The sequence below is a fragment of the Bombus terrestris genome, chromosome 3 (genome assembly GCF_910591885.1).
Source record: "Bombus terrestris chromosome 3, iyBomTerr1.2, whole genome shotgun sequence".
NCBI lineage: Eukaryota > Metazoa > Arthropoda > Insecta > Hymenoptera > Apidae > Bombus > Bombus terrestris.
In genome coordinates this window covers 19,214,462-19,235,733 of record NC_063271.1, presented here as the reverse complement: position 1 = coordinate 19,235,733, position 21,272 = coordinate 19,214,462, and the positions used below count along the sequence as shown (strand labels likewise).

The 21,272-nt window shown below is 34.9% G+C and overlaps 1 protein-coding gene across 4 annotated transcripts in view; it reads left to right on the top strand.

Annotated features, from left to right (window-relative positions):
* Positions 1 to 503: 503 nt before the first annotated feature.
* LOC100643104 (cysteine-rich secretory protein 2) overlaps positions 504 to 21,272 on the top strand; it is a 96,588-nt gene continuing 75,819 nt past the window's right edge. For 2 of the 4 annotated variants that reach the window (XM_020867952.2, XM_020867949.2), the window contains exon 1: positions 6,334 to 7,691. The gene's annotated coding sequence lies outside the window, so the exon portion shown is untranslated. Of the gene's footprint in view, positions 792 to 6,333; positions 7,692 to 21,272 lie in introns of those variants that run through there. The other 2 variants (XM_020867948.2, XM_048414599.1) reach the window with 2 other exon arrangements.

Genomic DNA, 21,272 nt, shown 5'->3' with positions numbered 1-21,272 from the left:
AACTTTTTAATAAAGTATTTAAGGAGCTATGTAAAATTTTATTCTATAATGATAATGTACATAATAATCTCTCAAATACCGTGGCGTTTGAACACTAATAAGAATCAATTTTATCAATTTCAAACACGATGAAGACCATAAAACGAGTAACGCCTTCAAGATGCAAACATTTAACAAAGATTGTTTCAAGCGACTACTAATAATTAAAATTCATAGAAGTTGTCAGCGTGCGATAAGTACCGTGATGGTTCAACCGACATCACAATAAAAGTGTTCACCAATTGCACATAATTTATTACTGACACATGCGGAAGCGTCCGTTTTCAATCAGTCACGTCGCGTAGATCGCACCGAGAAACGCTTCTTTTCTTCTGGTCGCGGCGTTGCGTTGTATCGATCATAACGGAGACATTATTAGCCCAAGGTTCCTTGCTGATTATTGTTCATCAGTAGAAGGAATCACGAACGTTTCCAAAGGCTATAAAAGATAGGACAGAAACCAGCCCGACTGCTAGTATTCTATAAACTTTCGGTCTATGCCAAAGGATCGTTCCGTCATTTTCGATCAAATTGTTGATGTATAGGTGTTTCGCATAGATAAAATAAATTCCGTAATTTCTCGAACATCGTGTAAAGTTTACCAAGAGAATCTTTGATCGTACGTGTATTGCTGGTTTTCTGTGAATTATTTCTGGATTTTATTGGTTCAACTAGTCGTATGAAATTTTATATGAAAATTTGTTTTTAGGGAAGAGAACCAGCGAATGTAAACGCGAGGGGTTTCAATTGTGGTAAGTATTTCTTTAGATTGTATTTACTTTCTACTATGATATTAAAATGTTTCAATTAGTATATAAATAAAGTTTCATAATTTTTTAAATTTCTGGGTTGACGTGCTTCTATCATAAATGCTGAAAATTACGAAGAAAAGGGAAAATCTCTTCATTTTAACTTTCTCCCATACTGGTCAACAAGCGCATATCGAATGTCTAACTTCTTACCTACAGATTTATCATTAGTTTACCGTTTGTTCGTAACGACGTATCTTTTTTGCAATTATACAACGGAATTAACGATACGGTGCTAGGTGTACCGGTACTGTTCCAATGGAATGGTGGAAAAAGTAGATTTCCGATTTTAATGGGAAGCGGACGAGTGGGGCTCCGAAAACCAGTCTCCGTCCGGAAATGGTTTTAACGAGGTGGTTCGAAAAGCGGCCAGTACACATCAGAGCGCGAAGAATCGCGAGCAAAAACGCTCTGTACACGTGGCTGGTGGACGAAACTGTTCCCCTTGGGGGTGGTGAGCCACCTCCAAATCGTAGGCTGCCGACCGAGGGAGTTTCTGTCGAAATTGTATCGTGTCGAAGTAACGTTATTTCGTTCATGCGAGGGGATCGGAGGAAAAATGAGCCATTCGGAAGCTATATCGATCAACTTTACAAATTGAGGAATAGGGAAATATAATAGCGCTAATGATATAAATCTTCTTACTATAAATAAATTTATGGAAATTAGTTATTCGTTTGTAAGAAACTTTGGAAATTTTCTGAAAGTAAAATCGAAAGTAAAATCTGACTTTCGAAAAATGTACGAGTAATAAATTTCGATTTGGGAAAATTACGGTAAAGTTAACTCTTCAATATTTTCACGAAAGCATCTTTTTCGTTGTGAAAAAGATTGTTGTTTTTTAAAATAACTATTAGATGTAGAAATTAATTAGACGAATCTTCCCAAATCTTACCCTTTATTTCTTGAATTAGTTATAATTTACTGCAAGTATTTCCTGACTTACACCAAGTTTTGGAAGTATTTATCAAGTTCTAGCGAAGTTTTCATTTAACAAACACTCCATTTTTTGGTTTCCAACTTTTCATATAACAGATTGATAAAAGATTTCCGTAAGTATTTAAATACTTTCGTGAGCCATTGTATTATTTTAGTCGTTCGAATAAAAGAATACCGTTAAAATGTGGATAGCGCTGAAATGAAAGAAGTTCAATTATACAGTATTCATACTTTCGGAATGATGACTGGCATATATGGATTAAATTGTATTATATCTTTAAGATTCCTGTGAACTTACTAAAGTCTTAGACGTTTTATTTGAACTTTGATTATATCGCGATATATCGTAAAAAATTTTAATAGACTCGAGTTTCTTTATCACTAGAGGCTTCAGTAACGAGAGAACAGTTTTTCATAAAAATCTCGGTCCCCGTATCGTGTGAGCAGATCTGTCGACTGGGTTGCCGCGAGATTAAAACGCTTTTGATGTTTGTTTCGTTGGTCGATTTTGATATGGAACGTGCTTGGGAACTCAAGTTAGATGTTGGTGAATAGAAATAGACAGGAAAAATAGAAATGAGAGATTGCAGTATCTGATTAATCGAATGGAATACGTCGCTAGCAAGTTGATTGGTGAGATGAATAATAAATTAGAAAAAGAGCGAGTAAAATTGGAAATGATATATTTTTCACTTTTTCTCTATTTTTGAATCGGATAAGACATAGCCAAGATATATTTCACCACGTAAATAATTAAAAAAAAAAATAACATTTGAATAATAACAATAATATGTCTTAATGGATAATAAAGTAAAAATTGTTACAAGCTTAACAAATGTTATCGCAATAAAAAAGGCAGTGAGATTGAAAACAATAAAATTCTCATTTCATATTCATAATATCCAAGCAAGCAACCAAGTAGGATCAAGCAACAGAAGAAAATCGAAATGAAAGAAAGAAATAACGGAAGAAACCTCGGTCAATATGTTTGCTGTCATTAAAACGCGAATTTCAATTCTCTTCTTTTAAGCCATAAGAAAGGAGCTTAAAGAAAAGTTCGTTTTTTGTTTTAGTCAACTGAAATAGTCAAGCTCGGCAATTAGGGAAACAAGAAGACCGACTGAAATTTCGTCATTTATTTTATTAATCGTTTATTTCTCGTGACAGGCAAACAGGGGGTGAAGCGCGTTTACCCTGTAATGAACGTCTGGAATTCTGCTCTTTTTTTCTTTTCTTTCCTCCTTTTTCTCTCGTGCTAATTAGGTTGCTGCTTCGCTTCGTTCTGCTTAAGACCGGGCGTCCCAAGATCTGCTTATTGGGCCCCTCAAATCCCGTATAAATAATGTTTGCAATATCGTGTCGCGGCATGAAAGAAATAACTGGAACACGTTTTCATTAATACACTCCGTAATAAAGTGGGTTTTTGCGCATTTCAATTAGCAACATTGGAGAACAAATTGAATCTGGTTTTTACTTTAAACGTAGAAGATACGAGAAGTTAGAGCATGTGATGTCTCTATCGTGTGATCTTTAAATAGATCGTGATCCAAATCAGTAGCAAACGATGACAGCATTGAAACGCAGCAATCGAAACAATCCTCTTCTCACGAAACACATAGATGAAAAGATGCGCTCGGTGACACTGATCGTTTGGATATCGAACATGTACACGGCTGCTAGTGGGCATATCGAGTTCGTAACGATGACGTATGTGTGTCAAACAGAGTTCGTTTTGCTGGAGCTGTCATTTTCGAAAGTTTTGCTATATATAACGAACGAGGTTTTCATGACGCGCGGAACGAAGGAAATTTTAGTATCTTGATGGATGGTACATGAATAATATCTTGTTGCATAGGATCGAACTTTGAATGTGATCTGGTTCCACATTAGAATCTCCTTTATGCGCTCTTTGTTCTATATAGAATATGATTGACGTTCCATTGTTCAATTTTTGAAGAATCCGGTTTGCAACCAACCTGCCGGGAAGTCGATGATTTATTTACCTTAGGGTGGGCTTTTAATTGAGAAGGATTTCATTTTTAACGTTGCAACGATTAATCGTCGGAAAATTCTGTTGTTCGTGGTTGATCTTGATTTATTAGCAACGCACTGCCGTTAGTGACCCGGAAATCTATGCTGGATTAGGAAAGATGCTTTTCGATTTTTCGTATAAGCGAAATAAACGCGGAAAAAAGAAAAATTATTAAGAATTCGATACAATTGTTATCTTATTATCTTTTTGATTTAATGGTTCTGGTTTCTGTGAATTCAAATTTTGATAAATGTAATAATCATCCTTTTTACCTTTTTTTTAGTAAGAAAATAAAATGTTAAAAATTTGACGCCAAAATTTGATTGGTATTTTTCAAAAAAAGATTGAATACCTTGCCTATTATCTCTATCCTTCATCTAGTAAATGATGCGTTTAAAATGTAAATCATAGATAGCTATTATTCTCTTGCTGGTAGATCCGATGTTTATTAATACGTTGCTCAAAATGATTAGAGATACGCTTATAACCGATTGTGCAAAGGTGATGAGGCAGAAGAGATGAAAGTGAGACGTTGATTATCCGGGGAATCAATTGTCTAGAAACTATCAATTAGAAGTTTCCTCTGTACACGGAGTAAATTGTCTCTTTGATTAGACTATTAATCTCTTCTCGCTTGTGTTTCAAATGTATATATATTTCTTTCAGACACAAAGTTTTTAAATTTCCTAATCAATATCCTACGACTATATTATATTAAATGTATCTTCGCTACAGAAATGTTTGGTTCCGCTATATCGATTCGTTCGAATATCGACTGTAGGAAACGTAGACCGACGTGTACAGTGATGTAACACGTCGAAATGCGTACAGTTTGATTTTCCGTGTCTTGAAATTCAAACGATAACTTTGGCCGACTCTGAAGCGGAAAATATAATATTCATCTAAACGTGTTAGTCGAACATGTAGCTCAAGTAACTTCAAAACAGCGAATAACCTAACGAATAATAAACTCTCCCTCTCTCTCTCTCTCTCTCTTTCTCTCTCTCTCACTCTCGGTTGAATAAATATCTCAAATTCCTTAATTGCTTCACCAACTAGCAGCTTCATAACTTGGCTCGGTTTCAAGCAGGGAGCAAATTAACAAGATTTGGTATTTCGGTGTTCGCGTTTTTCAATAGGAAAAACTATTTTGATCATATTCCTCATTTCATTTTCTCGAGAACTAACTTCTCGTTAATCAGGTTAATACCTTCTTTATTTGTGGAAAATTACGACTCTGGGAAAGTACTATATATAGCCTTCATACACCGTGGTACAATTCTCATAATGTTATAAAAGAGGTCGTTCTATTTCATTCGCATGGACATTCTTGGCAAGCGTGTACAAAAGGTAATTCAGAAGTTTTTCGCGTGGTTAGATGGCAAAAGTTTAAAGCAACGCAGTTAAATGTTTGTGCTCTTTTTCAATTTATTCCAATATAATTCACTGTCGCCTCATGGATACATCGTGTTACGTTCATTTGCAAGAGAACTTATTTCGCCTCCTTCCTTCTTTTTCTTCTTTTCGTACGGGGCGGTCTGATAAAGTGACTGCATATTCGTTTCTGTGTTTCCAACACGAACATTATTTTTCAATGTTTTATGTTATCTTGTACGCGTGTTCCTACACCGTTCGAGTAATTTGATTTTCGAGGAAAACGCCAATATGTTCGATCCGACCAGATATTGTGTACGAGAATCGTGCATGCATTTGTTTCAAACCAAAGATCGAGCTCCTCCTAGTAACTGCGATTGAATTTCTCAGGGCTGATTGTAGAAACAGAGGTTCACTTGGACGTTTTGTATACTCTCTATATTGAGTTTATGGCCAGTATAGTTATTCGAAGAGGGTATGTTTCTTTTATTTGAGTATCAATCCTTTTGTGCATCGGTTTTTCTATCTACGATATTTATAAGAACGTAGAAAATCGTCAATATTGTGTAAATAAGGCCTGCGCTATATATTTTCTTGTTTCCCTTCAAAAGGAAATTTTAGCTTTTTCTTTCTCATTGAGATTGTTTGAAATTTGTCTATAATGTGTTATTTTCTTATTTTAGCGTATAGAAAGGTATTTTTTGTGATTGTTATTTAGAGTTTCTAATTCTTATATGACATTTTTTAAAGTTGATGTTTCTTTAAAAACAACACTCATCGAAATGAGAATACGTTCAATACACATGACTCGTAAAACTACGAAACCATAACTTCTAGTGTTTAACTTTTATATCTTAATTACGTTTCAAATATCCTATCAAAAATCAGGCGCACTTGAGACGATCGGTATATCATATCACGAAACTGTAGAGCATCTCCCCCTATTCTCGAGCGCGCCATTTCCCACCACAAAAAGCTCCAGAGGGAAAGTTTGTTCCTTACGTCGAGCCCGCATATATCCGTTCCCTTTCCATAGCGGTGACTACAGAACCAGTGTGTGTCGTCTTGGCGCGCTTGCAAAGGGTTGGCGAACGAGTTACTTGCCCCCGAGGTTCGCGAGAGGCGGCGAGCTTGCGCCAGTTCGGCTCGCGCCGCACAGAGAGACGTGCGCCGCGCCACCGAATGCTCCGCTCCGCTTGGAGGTAATTCGCAGAGGCGCGCGACCGGCCCTCGCCAGTTTCGTTCATCCGCTCGGACCAGAGTCACCTCTTTGCGTCAGCATGACTGATAACTCGCATCGTACGCGCCATCGCACCGCTTGAGGGTCGATCTTTTCGCCCCTTACAAGATTTCGGTCCAGAAAATCGATCGTTCATTGCGAAAAGCTTCGTCGATCTCGTCAAAGTTGACGAAGTTTCGTGAATCTTATCGATCTTGGTGGAGTTCCATCGATCGAATTGATCTCAGCGGAGTTTCTCCGATCGTGAGTGTCTTCGAGTGAACACTGAGAATTAGTGGGAACATTATTTGTGACGGATAATTAGAACGACGAGTGTTTATCACGAAAGTTTTCCAGTGGAAAAGTTAACATTGATTACAAAGATAATGGTTGTATCTTAGAGATACAAGAGCGTTATAGAGGGTTATTGAATCGAAAAAAGGATTGTACTATAAAGGTTTTTACTAGAATTAATGTGAAAGAGCTATCGTAGAACATCGCCAAATTTGGAGGGTAGCATTCCGAAGGTTTTTCGTAAAATCCAAGCAACTCTAACTATAATTGTAAGATCTCAGAGTACAGATTCGAGAGATTCAGGCTTGAAGCGGACGGTGAGGTTTAGCGCGAAAGATTGGTCGCGGATACAGTGCGGTTGTACAACCTGCTTGTAATTCTTTCGTGTCTTGTTACTATGATAAATGTTTGAACCATACGTCGTTAGAGTAATACCAGTTATGTGACCCGAAAAAAGCGCAAATCCCACCTCTGTTTACGATCAACACGTGGACAGATCGTTCATTCTGTTTGTAACGTAAAATAACTGGAGGAACTGTCGTTGGTAAACGATCGTCAATTTTAAGAAATTTCGACCGATCGAAATTCTAAGAAACGTACGATTAGTTGTGCAGATATTTTGTGTTGACATTTTTTCTATTCGAGTGAGATGAAGTTACAAGGACGAATGTTTGGTATATCGTAACTGGATCGTGGCACTACGACGGAAATTTTGGCGGAACTGGTCGATACGAAAACTCATCGAGGAGAAGAGATCTGTACCTTCCTGTTCCTCGACGAATTCATGTTGGTCGAGTGCAATCGGCAAAGTGCTAATGGAAAACATTCTCTTGCCGATCGCGATGAGATTGGAAGGGTTAATGGGTCGCTGAACGACGGTAATCGGTTTGGAATCGCTAATTCTTGCTGATTAATCACTGACACCGCACTGTGACCAATCGTGGTTCTTTAGCTTTCGCTTTTAAGCTTCCTCCAAGTCGACTTGGTGAGTAATCATTTTTTGTTAGTATGATCAAAAAGAGAAATTTAGATGAATCGTGGTGTGACAAGCGAACATTTAAATCGCTTGATCTTCTCAAACGATATTTAAATCACATTATATTTCTTGGATTTCCGAGTGAATATCTGTATCAGATTAAAATTTGATGCGGATATAATTAATTCAACGATAAGGAAACCGTATCAGAAAAAGATATAATTATCAGATACACAGCTAGATATCTGATAAAACATTATGTTAATTATTTACAATAATTATTTCAATATACTTAGATTTATGTATACAAATGTATGAAAGCGAAGTTCGAGCATTACAAATTGCCAATTAATTCTCATGAAAATTCCTCGATATTATTTGAATTGGGTTATAATATTCGTACATTGAAACATATTCGTTATCAATAGCAAATTAAATAGGTATTATTTTCTTCGAATCATATATAATCCAAGTAGAATTAACTAAATTTATCTCTTTATAAATTTAGCTATGCGTTTTTGCACATTTTTCTCTTCCTTTTTTCCATATTTGATCTTTAAAAATTTTCTTTTCTTATCTTCTATTTTTGTAGTCTCTATTAATTAACTTTTATTAACCGAAGAAATACAGAAAAAACATTTCATCTCTTGCACGTTATCATCAAGTACAGTTCAGAGTTACGAACAGGAATATCCGTTCATACGAAGCAGGATTATTTACGCGAACACGAACGACTCGTAAGTTGCAATCTATTAAAAAATTGGCTAAAAATATGTGTTGTTGTAAATATTCTCATTTGAATTAATACGTGCCATTTAAAGTTTCTCATCTGTTATTACTCAATCGAGTGCTTTATCCCTGGACACAGATCCATTCCCATTGAAGTTTATACTTTACGGAAAACGTCGCCTCGTGTTTTGTTCACTGTCAGTGATTGATAAAATAACTGGACATACGCGTATTTTGACTTGAATGCATATATGCTACCGATATTTGCCAACTGCTGTAAATATTTGCGTGGAAAACTAACCGAATAAAATTCTCGTTCGTCTCCTGTACCCCTTCCCGCAATAGAGGGTTTTTATTTAGCACGAGACGCTCTATTGCTTCATGATCAAATTAAACGTATATAACATTCGGATTCTTCGCGAACGAGAAATTCTCGTCGAATTTCTTACATCTCGGACGACTGAACAGGTCAATATCAAAAAATATCAAAAAAATTCGTAGAAAATATAATAAATAATGAAAATACAGTAAATAAATTGTGAATGTTCGTAGAAAATATTATTTTTATGAATGTAACTAAAGAAAGTCGAGAAAACTTGATTAATTATTATCCACATATAAGCGTCTCGAATTTTTATTTTCATGATCGTAATTGGCTTAATTAATTTGGGGATGTGTTAGGTATAACGAGATACGAGGGAATTTCGTTGTTACAACGAAAGCAGTTTTTATTCCTCGCATGATGAGAAAGAAAAAGATGTCACAGCAATTCTTACAGTTAGTTGAGCTTTCAAGGATGAGAGTGGAGTAGGTCGAAAAAGTTGGGAAATTGAGTTACCTTCATATTCCGTCTTCTTATCATCAAATCTAATGACGCACGTTAAATTTTTAGTGGTGACTGGGTATTTGAGCACCTGAAAAACTTTATTAATCAGGCTACTATAAAATCGAAGTACTGTCATTAAATTTTATAGACACTAACAACGTTCAACAGGCTTTATGGTGGTTGTAAAATAAATGTATATTTAAAAACACGTAAAAAATATACTTTTCTTAAAGGTATTATTTTAAATTATCTCATAAAAATGACGTACAAAAATCTTTGCGTTTATCGTGATAAATAAATTTAATTATTACCATTTTCTATCAATATGTATTGTATCAGTTTCGTTTAAAAATTGTTAAAATACTTATGTTTTGTAATTTTAAATTATAAGTAGATATTTTAATTTTTAACTATAACATTGCTTTCGACAGTACATATTTCTCCCATACATAATTTTTGAATAAAGTACGAAAAATGTCAACTTATCGTGGGACGATATTCCATTTTAAGGAACTATCGCAACTTCTACTACTAATTATTATTCATAAAACGTCGGACTTACCAATCTTAAATTCATTATCACGCAATCAGCAATATTTCATTTTAAAGTAAAATCTGTCTCTTCCAATGAACAGAACTTTTTCGATCTACTTATACCGAATCAATTATACTATAATTTCAACGATAAATTAATAGGAGAAAAATATACGATTAATTTTTATCTCGTAACGTTGTTAATTACTTCTTGTGACCGCATTATTTTAAAACCTATACTCTTTCATTTATTTAATCAAACCTCAGATTCAAATAAGTCGATTCAATCGATGGAAGTTCATTTAACCTAGTATTAACTAAAATTTCATTGGAACAAATGGAAGTCGGATAAATGCAGTTCTACTGTGTTATCAAAAACAAGCAAGTGCCTCAATACTATTGAACGGTAGTGTAATTTGTTCGAAATACGGTTGCATTGAATGTTCCATGGAAATATTCTATACCACCATTCGCCAGTCTCGTAAGCTATCCTCGATTCGGGTCAAATGTAAAAACCTCCTATTGCGATTCAGCAGTTAACTGCGAGTCCATGGCCCTCGCATCTGGTGTTCGAATCGAACGACCAGCCTCCCTACAACTTTGCATCTGCATTTTATATTTATGTGCAAGATAAGTTTGCTCTGTGTTCGGTTTATCGCGTGTTGGATTCACCTGTATCGATTGTTACGCGATACTTCGTATTAGTATCCTATCTTCCCCTTTCTTTATACAAACATCTTTGGTGTTGCTGTTGAAAAAGTGGAACGTTTATTTAGTTTTCCCTTTAATTTATCTTTATCCATCTAGGATTAATTTAAAATCCAAAAAGTTTTTGTTGATTCTTCGAGCTTACAGACAACACAAATTTCTGTATCGTTTTCCAGTGTTTGGGTAAAATCGGTGCTTGTCGTGCCATATTCGCTCAAATATTCGAAAATGAAAAGTACAGACGAGATTGGGTCACATGATTCGCAAAACGAATTATCGGCGGCTTTTGAGCGGTGATGCGTTATTTCGATCGGTGATATTCGGTCTGCCGGACGACGGTTCGTTTTGTTCGAGTGCCACCGAGCGTTTCATTTACGATATAATGCGGTATTTGCCGGAATATCATTCGTTTTAAACGCTTCCAGGATTTTCGCCGAGTCCTTTGTTCCAGCTTGACGGAATTCGGATAATTCGAACTTTCGAAGCAAAATTGGAGAGTTTGATTCTGCCAAAGTCACGCGAAATCTTTTTTTCTTTTTCTTCCTTTTTGTCTTTTAGAGAAAGACTATTCGGCGATACAAATGGAGTGAGGTTGGAAACGCGAGATTGTTCATTACGTGGAATAAATCTTTTCTGTTAATTATCCTTTTATACATTCGAACGATCTTTTTTTTGGATCGTGAGGACTAAATGATAATTTTTGGAGTTATAGTGGCATTGAAGGTGTAATTGAGCGTGCTAATAAATGAATTTCATATAAATTGAAAATAAATAATCAGGATTTGTGGGATGATAAGCAGTATTATAAAAGATATCGTTGCTATTATTCTAATCTTTTGCAACAGTTCGCATAATTCCCGTGTTTCAGCGATTTCTATACACTCTCTGTATTTGCCTGTTTCCTTCGATAAACACGTTAATAAGACGCAACCGAGAATCATAATCCAATTTTCCAGACGAACGGATTGTCTTGTTTCAAATAGCGACAAAGGCGGCAGCGCGAATGCGAAAGTTTTCCTCGTGATAATTTATTTTGCAAGTTGCTCTCGCTAAAAGTCTAATGGCAACCGGGAAAAGTAGCTTAACGATATTTTTAAACGACGAGCAACCAGGTCGAGGTTCTCTCTTCTGGCGTGTAGGAAATCGTTTTAACAGTTTTCTGCCTGTTTGTTGTAGCACGCACATTTTTCATTGTCCTCGGGAAAACCGATTAGATGAGCGCGAGTAGGACCTGTGACATTGTATCATGATTAAATAAAAGAAAGAAATTGGAATCTTTAATTTTTAAAATTTGATCCATCCGATCTAGAATTTCTATTCTATTTAAAAATAGCAAAAACTTAATGAAAATACTTAAATATCAAAATACATGAATTTATCATACATTTTTATATTTTTTGCGCGTCATAGGGAATAATTTTACTATATTAAACATTTAGCGTCATTTCTTTTTCCGACGATAAATTTCGCCATTTTTTATTTTATACATGAAACAATTAAAAACCTTCCTACGTATTTTACTAGTATCTATTTTTTTTTTAAATAAATAAAAGGGATCCGAAATATTCCATTCTGTTTGCAAAAGTTTTGATCTGAGTAAATTGTATTTCGTATGGCATATTTTGGACGGAAAAAATCTATATTTGTTCCTAACAAAAGCATGTTGGTATTGCGTTAACGGTAACGATTTATTATCGTTAAAACAACACGTAAATAAAATAACAGGGCAAAAGCATTTTAATTGTATAATAATGGATTCGGGTCGGGGGAGGGGATATAAAACATTGAAAAAAATCGAATTTTCGTTTAGATAAATCGTATGCGCGTATTTCGACTGTGTGCTACTCAATGATGTTCCTTTTATGAGAATTTCAAGCTGCCAACAAAAATCCGATTAAACACTGGATTTGCTTTTCGCCAGTCAATTAAATAGATTTATAAAAGAAGAGACAAATAGTAAAATAATTCCATCATCTGCTAAGAAGACAATAATAAAACAATAATAAAAATATTCGCTAGGATAATACAAATCGAATAGTCTTGTATTAATTCAGTAAAAATATTAGCATTATCTTCATGTTCGTTTCGCACGTTAAATTTGTAAAAATTTGTTCATTGCTAAACGGTTGAGTGATTAATAATTTTATATTTCAAACTGGCTTTCTGAAAAATTTACTTTTTTAATTGTGTAACTCTCCCAGCAAATCAACGATATTCGCTGTAACTGATGCACGCGTTTTTCGATTGCGTAAATCGCAAAAATTCGGGGAATTATTGAAATTCATAATACTGTGCCACTCGCAAATTTCATTCGCGGCGTTCTGGATAGAGAGCTTTCATGCTGTTAATGACATTATGCAATCATTTCGCGTTACTGCAAGCAAGCGCACGCGAAAAAAAAGAAGATAAATAGAAAAAGAAGAGAAAAAAATAAAATGGGACGGACAGGAATGGATAAAAACAGACGGCCGTTTTATTCAGCCGCGTTAAAGCTTGAAATGAACTCTAATCGCTCAGTGTTGCGCGTGCGAATACCGGAATCAACCCTTGCAAATCGGATCATGTTTGGACAGCTCGTTAAATATTTCACCGGGCGCAAATGTAGCTACAACTTTGCTTTTGTCGTTGCCAATGCGAAATTCTTCGTTAACGCTTCCATCAATACATTATTTAATTTATCTCGTTCAACGGGGAGGAGGAGGATGCAAACAACTGGTTAACGATGAAAATTGATGCTCGTTCGTGGAACAGTTTAACGAAATATATGTGCGTATGGGTCGTATGGGGGGACGTTAACGGTGATTTATATCATTTCAACGTTTCTTACTTCCTTGATATTTGATTCTAGCAGCGCGACTGGTATAAATGTGGTTCGGATACTTGAAAGGCATTGTAGAGGACCGAAGACAAGTTAGGAAGCATTTAATTTTACGGACTTGAGTTCTTGTGTTAGATAGCAGATGATCACGATTATTATTAACATTCTAGTTGTAGAATATATTTTATAATCTTTAGACGATAGGGTGTGATTATTTCTAACGATAATCACGTATATTTTCTTCACAACTTTCTTGATCTTCTTGCTAAATTGCGAAATTAATTTACGGTAAGTTAGGTACATTAATATAGTATATATTTAATACTTCTTTCACATACACCACGAAAAGAAGGTTACGCATAAAGTTTAATTTTGGGCATCGTTAAATTTTTCCAGTTAAAAGAATTCCACTTAATGAATATATTTCCATTTATTCGCTGACTCCGTAACTTCTTATTGACTTCGCACTCGGGTTCCTTAATTATCGCGAAAGTTCCTATACTCTGCAACGCTGTATAAGCAATTCCAGAGTTGGATTCAAGCAGTATTCTGCACGCATGTAGATAGTTGTATTATTTTATGTGGTATTAATACATCAAATTGCGTAGAATGTTTTTGTTTTGAAAGAAAATGTAGCATATATATTAATAATTTCAAGACTTTTCAAGTTCACTGCCAGCATGTTCATAAAGATTATAAATCATAGAATGGAACCGATTAAATTTCCAATTGTAACAATGTCAATCGTTAAACAGCGACGTATCCTCATAATACACGTAATTAGCGGAACAACAATAACTAACGAGAATATGCATTAATCGAAGGCCGATTTTGTCATATCGCTGATCCGAGAGATAACAACAATACGGATTAAACGCATAAGTAATTCGTGTACTCGAATCAATTTCAATGAAAATATTTGTTTGAAAATGTAATGAATAATTTACAGTTCCGATATTTATATCAGAATAATTATTCTTGTTATTATAACTAGTTATTATTAATGACACTTAGACATTGCTCTCGTTTTCTCTTATTTAAATCGTACAATTCGCTAACGTACTCTACACGAAAAATAGAGCCGAGGAACGGTGAGCTCATTACGTTCCACAGTTTCTCGTTAGTTATCACTGAGTCGTCCCCAGTTATTCGCTTGGCTCGCGGGAAAAATGATTTCAGCTCGAAAATTCATTTTACCGCGTTCTTTCGACGAATAATCGCGCTGGGAACGGTACGCGCTGTTTCCACTAGCTCTCTCATTTGCGAGGTGATCAAGCGTAAAGTGATTCGTCGGTATTTTCATCGATTAAATAATTTATCGCTTCGTTTTAACGTTGCATTTGGTGTGAATATCCCCGATATTTGAAATATTTCTCCCATGGAATATAATTTCGTCGACTCTATTAAAAACATGACTACGTGTCATTTTTATCAAGTTGGACTTGGAGTATATCGTACTTTCCATATTTTGTAGCAATATTTCAATATTTCCGCGATAATATATTCAATATTCCGCGCAAATATATATATATATATATATTTGAAACATTGATTTTATTTTTGGAAGGAGAAAACTTGCAGTTTATTGCACTTTGAAAATTAATGTCCAAGAATCGATGAAGTTAATTATTTTAATCTATAAATTCCTGGCTCATAGAAACAACAAAACGTGGCAAAAAATATCGAAAGAACAATAGTTTTCGACAGAAAGATGTTCAGAGGAATCGACGGACTGAGAAATAAGTAGATGGACCATGTTTATCTTTCTATTGTAAGTTTAGACCATGTTTCTTTTCTTTCCATACTGTCTTTGAATCAAGTTTACAAAAGAGGTTACGGTCAGGAAGAATGTTTTTCGAACAGGAATTGGTTCAAGAGAAGAACATTAAGCTGAAGTAAAGGACATTGGAGTAGCCAAAGTATTTTAACAAAAGCTCGATTTAAACATCGAAGTAGTTGTTGAAGTGCTGAAAAACTCGATTCCTTTCCAAGACTGACAATGATTATCGAAAGAGTACAAATTACACAAAACAAGAACGAGTTGCTTCTCTCCAATTTTTATATTTCTTTTGAAACGAAATCTTCCCTTGAAATAAACAATTTTTTAAATTATCTTCTTACGCGTTTACTTTGACCAACAAATTGATTGTTCAATTAGGTAAAGTATGTCATTCAACTTTGATGCTTAGCCTGTTTTCCAGAATAGCAGGCGCGATCCTTTAATTGTTTTCGGTGGTGTATTATCGGCTTAAGGCTTGTCCGCTCTCTTGTCCGGATAATCGGCATTCTCTGTATTTCCGTCTACTCTAAAGCATCCTGTTGTTGGTAAAGCGTCTCCGAAAATTTACGCCAAAAGTCCACTTGTAGAGTTCTATGCTTTGATTTTGTAGTAAAATAAACACTTGCATAATTAAATTCTTGAAATAAATGTTCTTTATCACTAATTACCCGAATTAAATCGAGAAAAAAAGAACAGAAAATTTCTTGTAATTTTTAAGGAAAAAGTCATTTGACATTTCACATCTTCAATATTTTGTATATTGAATGAACAATTAGATTTTCAATATTTTATAGTCGAAAAAAGTTTCTGCATAGTGTTTGAAATTCATTTTATCTCGATCGTCCTTTACCGGCATTAGACTTTGTCATTAAAAGCGTTTTAACTCCTTACAGGAGTATAAATTACGTATTCCTCAGATAATTATTCGAACGATAATGAATTCTAATTTTACTGCAGTTGTATAATTATTCCTCTAGTCAATATCTTTATCCTCGAGAGCGATTCTGTAGCAGAAAAATAATGTCCAGCGAAATACGTTCAAAATCTATTAAAACGTATATTAGATTTTCGTATGCGTGATTTTGGAATAGAATTTTAGGTAGAAAAGATGCCATTTTACCACTTTTCCATCAAATTTCATTCTCAAACACAGTGGAACGCGCTGGAATGAACATAACTGGTTCTAGAACTTTGTTTGATTTAACATACATTAATATCTATATGTAATAGGTATTTAGGGGTAATCAGTTCCAGGCCAACATTCTAAAACAAAGTTACTATCCAATATGATTTGAACAGGAACAATACGAAGTGAGTAATATAAGCGTAAAAACAATATAAGATTAATTTATTTCACTTTTCAGAAGATGTTTATGATATTGTCTTTTGTTAACTTTGAGCTTTAAGTTGACATGTGATAAATAGTACATAACGGTAAACTTAATTGTTAGATTTTGATTTTCTAAAATTGACCATTTCACAAGTAGCAATCTAATAGAATCGTTCGTTCTAGTACGTACAGCTCACTGAATTATTTTCGCATAATTTGTGTCTAAAATATTCGGACATATAGATGTCGAATGTTGAAAATTATTTTTTGTTAGTAATCGATGCTGTCTTTTATTTCTACATTAGACGAATTTATCATATTTCTTGACTGTTTATTGTTGTTTTCTGCTAATTCTATGGTCCAGTTCATTCCACAGAGATGGGCATACTTTTGTAAAAAATCCGTTATCTTAATTTGATAGCTTAAATTTGTAACCTATTTGAGTATTGTTGCTAATTTTAAATTTATTTTTCTTCGATTTATGTATGAATAAACTATCAAACAATAAATCAGCATATTTTTTTCTTAGTTACTTACGTATAATATTGTAAAAATCTGTGATATAAAGTATTGCGAATATTAGTGATATAAAATAATATAAATATCTGGTGATTTTTAATTTATCAAAAATAAAAAATTTGTTAATTAATTATGTAATATTGCCAGAGCATTACAAGATAAATGGAAAAAAATGCACATTTAATTTGTAAGATATATCACAAATTTAAGTTATCAAATTAAGAGAAGAGAAGGGGAGGTATCACCTTCCCTATGGAATGAGCTGGATCATAGAATTAACAAAAACAACGATAAATATTACATTCTAAATTCTTAAATTGTAAACAACTAATTCCTTTTCAACACATTAAACTGCTTAGAACTTGTAATTGAACAAAAACGGTACCGGACATAACATTAAACCTTTATAATAAATTGCCATTTTTAGTTTTTTTGACGTTAACTTATAAAGTTCCCGAATATTTCTGAAACATGAAAATTCAACCATTTTCAATATTTTTTTGGATATTTAAACGACGGTTTAACTTGAGTCAGGTGATTTTTACATTCAGTCGTCTGTATACTGTACTTCAATATATTGCAAAACATTTTTCTTGTTTTATCTCCATTTATTTTAGACATCGAACATAGAAGTTAAAATTATGCTAGTGTTCGAATATTTCCGGGATCAATTATAAATGCAATCGATCTTCCTATGACGCGATTAATTCGTTCCGCATTACATCGAAACCGTGTTAATCAAGACAATTGTGACATTCGTGTTATATGAGAGCTGTCCAAATTTATTAAATCGTGCTACATGGAAATCGTGTTACAAGAATATGGTATTGTTGCAATTTTTGCACCGTGTTACATCGAAACCGTATTACAAGAGGATTGAATGTAAGTCTGAAACGATAACTTATAATCGTCAATGAAACCTCCATTGACCTGTAAAAAATCAAAAACCGATGCTTTATACCGCGGCGAACACATTTTCACGAACAGTCTGTGTATCCAGCATAAAAGGCAAGCGGAAGATCGGTAAAAAGCAGCCGAAAACAAGTTGAAATAAATCGAATAATCGACGGATCAGTCTGTGACGCGCGGATGCCACGAGAATCGAGCCGATTCCGTCGGAATAAAAGCGTCGCGAGCCCGTTAAAACGCAAATGTTGCCGGAGTGCGGTTTCGTGTTAGGGGTTGCGAAAGGACTTTCTGCTACGCCCGTTTCCCTCCGCCTCCTGCTGCTCTTCCGCTCGGTGTTCGCACGCGTTCTTATTGGCTTCTGTGGAAAACGTCGATGGCTGCAATTTTCCTAAAAACACGGCAAAATTAGCCGACTTTACGAACAGTTTGGATTTTTGGATAATCAACGTCGTTTTTTCTTATGTCATTGACTTTTATACCGAGGTGCGTTGTTTTGCGCTTTTTATAGCTTTTCTAATGATTTTGATAGGCGTGGTTAGTAATTGCTAGGCTGCGGATTTTAATGTAAATTTATATTTCAATTCTCTATAAATGTCTAGTAATCACTAATAACAAATACACTTAGATTCGATGAATCAGAAAAAATCTGCCCTCAAAGTACGATACAAATTCGTTATTTCCAAATGTATTATTTTCCTATTAAAATCAATATTACGTAGCTTGTCAATTGGCAAAGAAAATGTAATTTCCAGTAGGGATTCGTAAATTCCCTTCGACTATTTTCCACGTTTTATGTTCGTACTCGGATCTTCATTGGCTCTCATGAAAATCACGATGGGGTCAAAGGGTTTGCGACCCCCTTTTCAACGTTTCTTCTTCTCTTCGTCTGCGTGATCGGTGCAGCAAGTTTTCGACGAGACACATTTAGGATAGAAGACCGGATCTCTTGTTACGTGATGGCTCGTGTTTCCCGTTACGCTGGCCGCGTGTAGATTGCTGTGCATCTGTCGCGTTCCCAGCGGTACGAAAATACGAAGAGGCGAGCTTCCAATTAAAAGGAAGTAAAGATGGAAATTTCCAGTCCTATCCCGAATTCTCTCGTTTCTCGCGTGCATGTACACGTGTGTATGTTTATACGCTTCGCACACATTTAAATGTATTTTATCTTGTTAAACAGAAAAGACTACTTAAATGATTATCCAATTTTATAATAATTTGAACGTCTGGTAACAGAAATAAAAATTCTACGTTAAAGACATTGAAAAAGATGAAGACGATACATATCTACATAAATATTTATTGTTGCCAAAAATAAGGTTCTAACATCATCCGTATGGAATCTCACTGTAAGCAGAGAAAATTGACCGACCACGAGACGGGAAGCTTATTGCAGCTTATAGCCACGCAATCCTTTCCCATAGGATGTTGATCTCGAGGTTTCAGGGCCACTTCTCCGTTCTCCTTTCCTTCTGCCTGTTACGCGGAAACGTGTGAATTGGTTGCGCCCCGCATTTGCATGCGAGCCCATTGAATTTTATGAATATTGTTGCCGAGCGCCGCTTTACAATTCCCGTCATGCACCGTGCGGATAGTTTGGAACGTTGCTCGCTTCCAAGACGCGAATTTGCAAACGATCCTATCCCAACATTCGCCTCCTCTTTTGCGAAAGAACATTTTATTTCTGTGGATCCAGAAAATTCGTGGCTGTTCTAGGACCATAGTGGAATACTCGCCACGTAGTTTCCTTTTGTGTAATTCTAGACGAAATTGAGTGATAGCTAAAAAAGAAAAAAAAGGAAGGGGAAGAAAAGAATGATAGAACAGACGAAATCACTTAGACCTTACTGTTTAGATTCTACTTTCCAGATTGAATTTTTGGATTTTTTGTTTTTGTAATATTTCTCAAACCAGTGTCATTTCCCTTTTATTTGAAGCAAACTTGTTGGAGATTCTTATCTAATTTGTCTGAAGTTTTTTAATAAAGTTTATTCGTTTTCAAATTCATTTCGAAGCATATAAGAAAATACTAAAATGAGAAGAATTTAAGATATATTTTTCATAAAATGATTCGCGTTAACTAGGTTTGTCTTAAAGGGAACTCTTTCGTTTCTTTCGAAGTCTCGAAACGATGTTATTAAAATTAATTGTGTTGCGATAAAACTACTGGCTACATTCAAACACACGATCTCTCTGCACGAAAATAAAATTAATCAGGAGCTTTGTTTCCTCTAACCTTGGTGCTTTTTTTTCGTAGATTTCTCGCGACACAAGCGGCTAATTGACGGGCGTTATGTAAATTTAAAGCGCCTTTAACGCTTAGATAATCGAATCACGTTTACTTTCTCCTTTTTCTCTTTTTTCTCTTTTTTGTTTTTGGGTTAATCGGTGGATAAAGTATGCATATTGTATATACGGTGAAGGAGTTTGTATATTTTCGAAAGGATCTTTGTAGCCACCTTCCGGGTAATTGTGGACTCAGTACACGCAAAAAGTTAATTAACTCTTAGAATTATTCGCCGTTCCGTTTTCGTTAAGGGAAATACCGTCAACGAGAAGCTAATAGCTGCTGAGCTCCTATATTTAACGCTTGAAGGTGTTTAGATTAGATTTTGCTAATTTTCAGTGATATCGGCTTCGCCATTACATAACGCGCAGCATTATTATCTTAATTATTATTTATAATCATAATTTAACTATAATTATATCGTACCACGATAATTAAAGGAGAAATTTCCTTAATTATTCCATCGTAAAATAAAAAGCACGAGAAACATCAATTTAAGAGATCCATACTCTACAAACGCCATGAAATTTCGCTTCATCTCCAATCCATAATCTTCAATTTACAACGAGCGACACTGATTAGCAGGAACGTAATAATGCTGCTTGATAACGAGAAAGGAACTTTCATGTTCCTGAAATGAGAAAGCGTCGCGAGTCAGAAAATTACGCCGAAAAGTCGCGAAATTTTCAACCTTATCAATAAACCGAATACTAAATGTAGTCTCATGGTATATCGCGTTCCTCACGGTAATTCGATAGAGCTTTCCCAGCGGGAGCTCGTCCTGGACAGTTATTTGACGTGGGAAAAATGACGAGACTTCCTGCTTCATTTTTTATTCTAATTATGCGATTGATCCATCGTATATTAGAGCATTTGGCTTAAGAAGCTGATCAAAATTCAAATTTTCAAATTTCGTAAAGTGACATTAAAATCAAAAAAATCATGAAAAATGTGACTGCTTATCGCGTTCTTCTTCTCCTGTAATCTTCAAATATGATCAAATTGGGTCAAGTACTTCACCGTGCAGAGTTCACCTATTCGCATCAGCTTCGTAATCGTGTTGTAAAAATCTAAAATCTTTATTTTTTCTTGTTTCATAAAGAAGGAAAGAAATCACGTTTTCTCTTTCGTGGGTGTAATTTGTCGAATCGGC